This window comes from Haemaphysalis longicornis, unplaced genomic scaffold (assembly GCF_048455015.1).
Source record: "Haemaphysalis longicornis isolate Haplotype H1 unplaced genomic scaffold, Haemaphysalis longicornis Haplotype H1 scaffold_8, whole genome shotgun sequence".
In the NCBI taxonomy this organism is placed as follows: domain Eukaryota; kingdom Metazoa; phylum Arthropoda; class Arachnida; order Ixodida; family Ixodidae; genus Haemaphysalis; species Haemaphysalis longicornis.
In genome coordinates this window covers 112,431,664-112,439,930 of record NW_027526445.1, presented here as the reverse complement: position 1 = coordinate 112,439,930, position 8,267 = coordinate 112,431,664, and positions in this window count along the sequence as shown.

Below are 8,267 nucleotides of genomic sequence, written 5' to 3'. Positions count from 1 at the left end.
GAGCGCGAGCCCTTTCATTATTTTGTGGGTGAAATGTTGTTCTGACGTGTTTTTCTGTGTTTTCTATGGCAATTATCAAGCGTACATCTATTTTCAATTAAAAGAAGAATGAGAAGGTCACTTAGGTTTGAATGTCGTGCCTCAAATATGCCTAATGTTTTCTTTTTGCTCAACAATCTTGACAAGTACGAAGTATGCTACCAGGTTTGACAGTTTTGGAGTGTTTTTACCTGTATGAACGTCTTGTTCGACAATTCCGTTATTTTAGGCGGGGCGGCTAAATCTACGGTCCGACGGGCGGACAGACAGACAGACAGACAGACAGACAGACAGACAGACAGACAGACAGACAGACAGACAGACAGACAGACAGACAGACAGACAGACAGACAAAACTTTATGCGTTAAAGTAGTGCAAGAAAGTTCGGTCTTTAAATATCAACTGCGTGCATTGGGTAGCTCAAGCCCCCGCGAACCAACAAGGCCATCAGAGGACACTAAAGCGAGACACACGACGAGCTGCAACCATGCGGGGCGGAGCTGGGCCAAAACTACTCTCGCAACGGAAGTCACGGTAGCCTGCAGGCGGTGGCCCTGAGCCTAGAAGCTTGGCGGTCCGCACGCGCCTTACGTCCCCCCTCTGAGTAGAAGCCATTTGTGCGCCCCCTAGTAGGAAGTAGTAGCAGGTTTCCGCCGTAAAAGTTCTGTATCTTTGGTGTATACGAGGCAAAACAATACGGGTTATCGGAGAAAACCTTTACACTCCCTTGTAGAGAGAAGCGCGAAAACTTCCTCACATCAAAACTGCGTCAAACGTGCGTCAAAACTTTCGCGAATAGTGATGCCCAATCGATCGTCAAACCTTCAAAGACACAAATCGCAGATGAAAGGTGAACCCATGAGAGAATTTTTCTCGCGTTAAGTCAGCTCTCCTATATGAATGGTCTACATGTACTCCGTTGCGTTATTTATGAGATAAAGGTATACTATAGCGCTCCTTGTTCAGGATAAATGCGGGTATTGTTTTCTCTAGAACCGTTATTTCTTTTTTCGTGATTTTAAAACCAACAGTTTTGGCCCGGTTCTTTCACGCACGCGTCATGTGTCCACAGGTCTCATCACTGTCATCAGAGTTTTTTTGGTTGGCGAATCGGTCTATGGGGAAATGCACTCGTTTTTTTTTTTTACAGGACGCCGTTGGTTCCACTAAGAAAGGTTAAGCTTTAACAAAGAAATGTCTAATTTACTACGCCAACTTCTTGTCAACAAACTCAACTGGCAGAGCACGTATCTCCAAATAGCAGTTTTCTAATCACGATACACCTGGCTCGTAGCGTGAAGCGAGTGAACAGCGTTCGAACGCCTAACGTCACGGAGCCAGCAACGACGCTGCATTAGCTATCCGCGATCCAACAAAACAAAACGTTAAGTAATAAAGAGAAAATGCAAATAAAACTAGCTGGTGCACAAAATAAGCCTGGCGGCCTGCCTAAAGCGTTCTCCTTTCTTCAGGCCCTTTAACACACTGAGGTCGGATCTGATTTGTTCATCTGATTTGCCTCAGTGATACGAGATCCTGCAGAAGGAAGACTAAATTGGCTCCTTACTCATATAACTATTGAGTCACCAGTATAACTCGAGAAACGAAAACAAAATCTTGCAGTCACTGTTTTCGCAGGCGGTGATGTCTTGTTTAGGAAACGAAACCCAGTCGGCAATCCCAGCCGCTTTCGTCTCGACAAATACGGCTCCCACAGCACAAAAAACCCTAGCACTGCGAATACCTTCTCAAGGGGAGGGAGTGTTCTTAAGGTTGGCTTCGGCTCGTTTGGACGTCCCCTAGCCAGTTGGTGTTCACGCGTGATCTCTCGCGGCGACCCGAAAAAGCGGCGTAAAGCAGCTTTTTGTAACCACGCTATTTCCGAAGCATGTCGCTTGAGTGAGACGCATACGGAGTACCCAAAGTAGGGTGTCTATGGCTAGCCGGGACCCTACCCAAAGTAGCGCACTGCGTTCCAAGCATGCCCAGTGGTGGTGACGCTGTCTTATCTGATACCCGTGCGCCTTTGCGGCTCCACTCCATTCCGAAGCTTTGGACAAATTTTGGTGACAGAGCAACAATATAGAAGAGGCGAAACGAGGGTACCCGAGGGAACGACGACAACGAAAACCAAGGCGAACTACAAAGCTTCGTAGCTGCGACGCCGAAGAGACGGTAGCGACATCTGCGATAACGGTCACAATTCATTCCCGTGCCGCGCAGTGAAATGTCGATCGCGGCGGCGGCCGCGCAGTTTCTTCTCCCGCGGCAGATGCCGTTAGGTTAACCAATAGGCCAAGCACCTGTGACGTTATCTGGCCGCCCTATAGGAAGCGACGTTTTACCTCCTGTCTTGTTCTTACTCGGTGCTGCCTGATAAACTACGCTGAATGCATACATCTGCGACGCTGCACCCCTTCTGCATCAATTGTTACTTACATAAGGATGAGTCGGTGGCCGGGCCATCGCAGAAAAACTGCGCAGATTTGAACGAGTCATTCTCTCTTCCGTACTCGTTCAAAGCTGCGCAGTTTTACTGTTACTTACATGTGCGGTTTCCACGCAAGGTCGTCACTGAAAACGGGTGATGGGTGTGAAGTATCTCGGGAAAACGCGAGAACTCATCGACGCATGAAGAACCAAACAAGTTTATTGCTGCAGAGCCCCAATAAAAAAAAAAGTATGTACTGAGAGCCCAGCTTGACCTGCTGGCGCCATCTATTGAAATGTCGTAAAGGTAAAATGCCCGCTTCATGTTCACACAGTCGCAGTTCGAATGTCCGTATACGGGCGTTGGATGCTTTTTTTTTTCTTTTCTAATACTGTTTTTAGCGCTTTTGAGAACTGAAAACTAATACTTCAGCACAGGAAACGCCACAGACTCACGAAAAATTGCCATACGACGTACAACACAAGTCGCTCCCAGTCACGGTAGCATGGACGGTAGTTACGGTCTGCTATAACTCTTAAAACGAGCCTTCCCGGTGCGGTCCGGTAACGGGTACCGTGTACCGTACCGGAACCGTTTTTCCGATCTGCTATAACTCTCTAACGTAACGCAAACTACTTAACGTCGTGCGCCCCCGGAAATGCTCTGCATTTGATCGTGCCCCTCGCGAGGGGGATGTTTCACTGCGTCGCCATGCGAACAGTTTGCCACGCTTTAGTTTCAGTTCTTTCTTTGCTGGGGTGCCGACGAGCGGCGCCACCTCCTGGCACTTCGCCGCGGGAGGATCCGCGACGGGGGCGAGAGATGGCGCTGGCGTCTCCGCGGCCGCGTCTGCGGCCTTCGCGGGCACCGGCGCCGGCGCGGGGTCATCGCCCTTCTTTAAAAGTTTAGTTGGCAATTCTTTTTTATGCCGCACGGGCTATCTCATTCAGATAAGCAGACTCCTTCGCCCTAACGTCACTAGCCCAAAATAATCTTCTTTGATCTACAATGTTCTGGATGTAAATCGACCGTTCCAGAAACACTCGCGCCGAAAGATAAAAGCAGAGTCCTTCAATGCTCTCTGGTCATGAAACTCCCGGCCAAGTTTCGTACGGGGCAAAGGCTACCGCGAGTGGCGCCACCGCAGATCGGAGGGCATCGGGCGGCCGCCGCTGCTCTGTAGCCAACTCTGCTGTAGCCAGACCGGCAGGCAGGAACGCAGCAGCACCATGCCCGTTCGCATCAAGTTTTTCGAGGGCTTGGGCTCTGGCTTGTCTTCTCCCTTCATGGTGTTGAGGGTTCATGTTCCGTGGAGGTGGGGGTACTCGCAACATTGCCCGAATGTACAGTGTCGACATCATTTCGATGGTTTGTGGGAACGCGTAGCCTAGGCGTTGTAGTACGTGGCGTCCAGGGGGAGGGGGGGGGGGCAGAAGGGGTGACGACTAGGCGTGTTCTCTGCGTGGTGAGGTGGGCTTCAGTCAGTTCTTCTAGAGTGTTATGCAGTCCGAGGGCTTGCAGTCGAGCAGTTGATGTACTTGTGGGCAAAGCTAGGGCTTGTTTGTACGCTTTGCGGATAACTGTGCTTATCTTCTGCTTTTATCCCGCCTCAAAGGTGGTGTAGGGGCGACATAGGTTACTCGAGAAACAATGAACACTTCGACCAAACGTAGCATGTCTTGCTCTTTCATGCCGTTATTCTGATCCGCAATCCTTCGGAGGATCATAACTATTTGCGCTGTGGCTGCTTTTAGTTTTTGGATTAATTGGTTGTTTTTGCAATTTTCTTGATAGGTCATGCCCAATATCTTAATTGTTAAAGAAGGAAGTATACTTTGTCCGTTCACTGATATCATTATGTCCATGGCTGTGTCGCGTCGCCTCTTTTGCCCGAGTAACAGCTCAGATTTTTGAGGAGCGCAGGTTAGTGCTCCGTCTTTTGCATAGCCCTGAACTACGTTGGTGGCTTGTTGGAGGCGGTCTTGCATTGTTCCTGCCGATCCTTTATTGATCCATATCATGATATCGTTGGCATATATTCCGTGATGAATATACGGGATTTCAGCCAGCTTCTTGTGGAGGTTAATCAGGGCTATGTTAAACAATATGGGGTACAATACCGATCCTTGTGGAGTTCCCCTGCTTCCACACGAAATCATTCAGAAAGGAGGTCTTCAACCTTAATGACGGCTTTTCTGCCTGTCAGGAAGTCTGTAATATAATAGTACATTCTTTCCCCGATACCCAGATCGCTGAGGTTCTTGAGAATAGAAGCGTGGGCTACATTATCAGATGTCCCTTTGAGGTCGAGGGCAAGTATAGCTTTAGGTGTGGTCTTGCTAGTAGCCTCGGATATGTCATTCTTTAATTGCAGGAGGATGTCGTGTGTCGAGAGGTGCGGGCGGAAACCGAACATTGTGTGTGGAAATTTTCCAGATATGTTTCTAAGTACGTTCGTAGTCGGATAGGTAAGATGTGTTCCGTTAGTTTTCCGATGCATGATGCTAGAAAAATCGGTCGAAGGTTGTCGACGTTTAGCGTCTTGCCCGGCTTGGGTAGCAGTCTCACCTCAGCCCATGTGGTTGGGACCGTACCAGAGGTCCAGCACTCATTCATAAAATCCGTCAGGGCTAAGATGGAGCTTTTCTCTAGAATTGCGAGTGTCTTGCTGGTGACTTTGCCCATGCCTGGTGATGTATTTCGACGGACATTGATCAGGGCCGCCCGCAACTCAGCCGGGGTTATTGGCTGGTCGAGGGTGGAGTTGAGTGGACCCATGTATACAGGGTGGTGTTCTTTAGGGCAGGCTGGAAAGTACAAAACAAAGTTTCCATGAGATCCTTTGTAGAGCCGGGGTATTGGTGGAGGATGGTTTGCATGGACTTGCTTGTTTCCCTTCTGCTTTTGGTAGGCTGTATGGGGTACCGGAGCAAGTTCCAGGTTTTTGAGGTGGTAAGCCTTCCATTCAGGCTGTCACACAGGCGGTACCAGTTTTGCCGACTGAGATGCGCAGCATCGTTGGCTGCCTGCGCGTTTAGATTGGCTATGCGGATTCTGAGTTTTCTGTTGTGTCGTTGTCGCTTCCCTCTTACCTACTCTTAGAGCCAAGCTGCGGCTTGGTTGGTTCTAAGAGTAGGTGGTTATCTACTGCTGGGATTTGGTCGGACGTTTGATTATTTTTGCTGGCTGGATTACACCGCTAGCAAGGTACCTTGTGCCCATTTTTGTATATCAACTATTGGGGCGTGCGGGTCATTGCTTCGTTTCTTTAACACCGCATCCCAGTTTGTTAGCTTCGCCTCTCCCAGCTTTCTTCTGTAGTGGGGACCCTGGACTGTTGTCTCAATGATAATGTGATCGCTTCCCAAGTTATCCTCGCGGTTCCACCAGCAAGTACGTAAGAGTGAGGTCCAGACATGTATTCCGTGTTACGCTGTTAAGTTCGGGATCCTCATTTAATTAATGAAAGCCGCCGGTGGCTCATGTATCGGCGTTGCCTCCGCTTGACGCTGTCATGCTGCGTTCCTTTCATGCAACCGCAGGGACGCGATGTTGGGGCCCGCCGAGTGCATGCTTTGTGTTCCTTCCTTTTGTGTGGTAAAAGACGGGAGTGCTTAGCCCGATTACCTTTGTTGCGTTGGTATGCGGTCAGCTCAACCGGTAACGGCGAATGGGAGCGCAGCAGTGAAACCAGTTTCGGCGCGGGGTTCCCTCGGACAGCGCGCACGCCGCTATTATGGCTTGCCGACATTGGGAGGTGGCTCGGTCGCTCGTCATGACACGCTGACGGGAAGCGAAAGGATGGTGGCGCGCGGTGTAGTTTTTGAGGATTTGCGAAGCCGGCTTCGGTGCTGTTCGTTTATGGGTCATTCGCCTCGGGAATACTCGCCTGAGGTTGAAGGAGCTCTTCCCGGTAGTCAGGCGGCGGGCAGCGGCGTCACTTAGTCTGGGGAGGGGATTAGCTTACGACTCTCTTTGTGCCGGCGCGCGCGCGGACAAGTGCGAGGCGGCAAGGCGAGGGCGCTGTAAGGTGTTAGCCGCGCGAAGACCGCTCTAAGCGTTCGGCTTTGGCTTTAAGCAGGTGCCGCTCGCTTAACGTAATGGTTCGACCACTCCGCGCGGTCAGTGTCTTTAGGTGGCAGATGACTTGTATTTGCTTGTCGTTTGCAAAAACGTACGCGGGAAACGTACTAGGAGTTGCATGAGAGCGAGCGTTGGGTCATGTTTAGGATTGGTTGGTTCTTGTGGCCAATCTGTGCTCCATATGAATCATGTTGAGAAAGGGTTTTCGCTCTTTCTTGAACGCCCCCTTTCGAGGCGTGGTTTTTGGGATCAAAACCAGAGTGTTGGGTTTTGTCCGGGGGTCGGTCGGTCGAGAGGGATCTAGTTCAGATAGATCTTGGCCGAACAGGACGCTGCGGGCAGAGTGACAATGTAACCGTCACTCTGTCCTGATGTAAATACTTGGAGTCATGTAAATAGTGTAAATAAACGTAATATCCAGCAAGAAAGGCAGTCCTCATCCTTCACCTGCTTCAAGCATCGGACGTCGGTCACCGGAGCGAGTCAAGATCGTCCTCTCGGCTCGAGCATCAAAAGAACTTCAATATTTCTTCTTCATCATTCACTAAGAAGATGAAGAGGCGAAATATAACTTACACTCGTACCAATTCACGTGGGTACGTTGAAATCGGTAACAAGGGTAAGGTTCTTTTCGTTCATTATTTCTGGAAGCTCCTTACCACGTTTGTTTTGATACTTGTAGCCCCATGCTTGATGTGTTGCGCTAAAGTCCCCAACTGTGATACTTGTCTGGAGCCTGCTAGACGTTTTTCTTGTCGGAGAATGCCGGCTAAGCCTGGAGCCTTGCTTTTTGGGCGGCAGTAGATATTGAGGACAGATATTCTCTTATCCATGGTTTTATGGGGGACTATAGCTCAGTGAGAATGTGGTCATGTGTATTTGCCGACAATGTATGTTGGATTGCTGTGATGTTTCGTCGGATGAGGGTACATACGTCCCTGCCGTTTTCCCCCGAGTGTGTGGCATATCCGCGAATTTTGGCCATGTGGTTCGTTTCTTGTAGGGCTATAATATCGGGGGTATTGTTTGAGATGCTACGCATTGCTGGAGGACCCCTTATATTTGCAAGTGCGACAATTCCATTGCCAGATTATAAGTGTGGACTGCATGCTTCGAGGTGTCTTAGCGTGTGGCTTGCAGAATTTTCCGTGGTCGCATCAGTCTGTCCTGGACGAAGGTATGGCTTCTCTTTTCTGAAATGGCGTCCTGCTGCTGTTGGCTGCTGTAGCTCGAGGCGCCCAAACCTGATCTGCGTGTTTTGCATCTGCGATGATAACTGCGTGATTTCATTGGTCATTCTTCCAATTAGTTGGGTTGTGATTGGTTGCAGTTGATCGCGCACAAGATTTATAAACTGCTCGAGACTGAGAATTTCCCTCGGTGATGGTGTTTGGGATCTTTGCTTCCTGCTCTTGAGGGGTCTTATCTAATCTTCTTTTCTTTTCTATGAAATTTTCTTGTGTGGGGCTGTGTGGATTTGGAGGATGCGGCGGCTTGCGTAGGCGGATTGTGGCTGTTGGCCGACTTGATTTGTTGTGTAGAGCTTTAGCGATTTTAACTCTGCTCTAAGTTGTCTGATTTCGTGTTGCATCTTATCACATTCACTGCACTGGGGTTTGGGGGACTGAGCAGTAGGAGAAATGACGTTGGCACAGGTCACTTTTGGGATCACTGTGGGTCCCGGAGGCCGCACCTTTCGCATGCCCTAATGTC